Below are 2,079 nucleotides of genomic sequence, written 5' to 3'. Positions count from 1 at the left end.
ATGCCAAACCTCCTCAGCCTCCTCAGGAAGTACAGCCGCCATTGGGCCTTCTTGACCAGCTGTGTGGTGTTAAGTGTCCAAGTGAGGTCCTCACTGATGTGGACACCCAGGTATTTGAAGCTGCTCACCCTCTCCACTTCGAGCCCCTGGATGAACAGTGGCTGATGAGCTCTCCTCCCCTTCCTCATGTCCACTATCATCTCCTTGTCCATGTTGAAGCTGAGATTATTGTCCTTGCACCATGAGACCAGACCGGCCACTTCCCTCCTGTGGGCTGCTTCGTCCCCACCAGTGCTGTGACCTGTCACTGCGATGTCGTCCACAAACTTTAGGATGATGTTGTCTTTGTGGGAGGCGACACAGTCGTGGGTGAACAGGGTGTAGAGGACTGAGGACACATCCCTGTGGGGTGCCAATGTTTGTGATCATGCTCTCTGAAGTCCTATTGCCAATCCTGACAGTCTGGGGCCTGCCAGTCAGAAAGTCCAGGAGCCAGTCATAGAGGGTAGGGTGCAGACCCAGTGTGGACGGTTTGTGGGTGAGTTTGTGGGGGACAACTGTGTTGAAGGCGGAGCTATAGTCAATGAAGAGTATTCTGATGTAGGTGTCTCCATTTTCCAGGTAAGGAAGGGAATAGTGGAGGGCAGCTGCGATAGCATCTGAGGTGGCCCTGTTGGGCCAGTAGGCATACTGCAGGTGGTCCAGGGGGTCCGGTATACTGCTCTGGATGTGGTCCAGCACCACTCTCCCAAAACACTTCATAACGATTGGGGTGAGTACCACTGGCCTGTAGTCATGCAACTGGAAACTAAGGAGGTGCGAGAAAACTGGATCCAGGTCAGAGGACAGCAGCCCAGGAAATAAGACAATCAAAAATGTGTGCCCCACTTGGGTAACACCAGCATGCTTATCTGGAGAAGTGATGTTGAAGAGCCAGCCCCTACTTTCATGATTCAATGCCATATGAATATTCGGTACCCAGTGGTTACCTGGGGATGGCTGAATTTTACATGTGATCCTCAAAAGGCTGCAACTAAAATTACAACAGTGGAAAGACTTGGAACATCATACCATGCCCCTACCAAACAACTCTACAAGGGAGCCACAAAGGAACCCTCAGCCACGGCTCCTGGGACTAAAGATGAGAAACAGTTGAAGAAGCTCTTTCAGGACTGCCTAAAAATAAGGTTATTACACTGTATGCTTGCTGATGGAATTTAGGACTAGTAAGGTGCACAGGTCAGCAATATTTGGTGGTTTGAAGGTACAATTGCAAAGAAAAACCCTGAAGATAGTCCTGGAGACTGGAACAACAGGGGGACTGCTGCAAAAGTTGCAACAGGATCCAGATGGATCCAGAATGGAAACACTGAGTATTCTACCACACTGTCTCCCCCAGACCCTGGCAGCTTATTGCAATGCTGCAAATGACACCTGCACTGTTCGTTTGTCTAGAAGACCCTGTGCTGTGTTGCCAGGATGAGAAGAATCCTGTGGGCAGTGGTAAAACGGCAAAGAGTTTGGCACCTACATGCAAGGAGTGATGTGGTATAAGGTTAATAAAGATCCTCAAGCCTCCCCGGGAAAGTCTATGCCAGGGTACTGGAGAGGAGAATTCGACCGATAGTCGAACCTCGGATTCAGGAGGAACAATGCGGTTTTCATCCTGGCCGTGGAACACTGGACCAGCTCTATACCCTCTTCAGGGTGGCGGAGGGTTCATGGGAGTTTGCCCAACCAGTCCACATGTGCTTCGTGGATCTGGAGAAGGCATTCGACCGTGTCCCTCACAGCGCCCTGTGGGGGGTGCTCCGGGAGTACGGGGTCCGGGGCCCTTTGCTAAGGGCCACCCGGTCCCTGTACGATCGGAGCAGGAGCTTGGTTCGCATCGCCGGCAGTAAGTCAGACTTGTTTCCAGTGCGTGTTGGACTCCGGCAGGGCTGCCCTTTGTCACCGGTTCTGTTCATTATTTTTATGGACAGAATTTCTAGGCGCAGCCAGGGGCCGGAGGGAGTCTGGTTTGGGGACCACAGGATCTCGTCTCTGCTTTTTGCAGATGACGTTGTCCTGTTGGCCCCA

The 2,079-nt window shown here is 51.9% G+C and overlaps 1 protein-coding gene across 1 annotated transcript in view; it reads left to right on the top strand.

The window, feature by feature from the left end:
- syne3 (spectrin repeat containing, nuclear envelope family member 3) overlaps nt 1–2,079 on the top strand; it is a 51,518-nt gene that overhangs the window by 44,723 nt on the left and 4,716 nt on the right.

The sequence above is a fragment of the Monopterus albus genome, unplaced genomic scaffold, assembly GCF_001952655.1.
Source record: "Monopterus albus unplaced genomic scaffold, M_albus_1.0 scaffold40.1, whole genome shotgun sequence".
In the NCBI taxonomy this organism is placed as follows: domain Eukaryota; kingdom Metazoa; phylum Chordata; class Actinopteri; order Synbranchiformes; family Synbranchidae; genus Monopterus; species Monopterus albus.
This window is presented reverse-complemented; position numbering and strand designations above follow the sequence as displayed.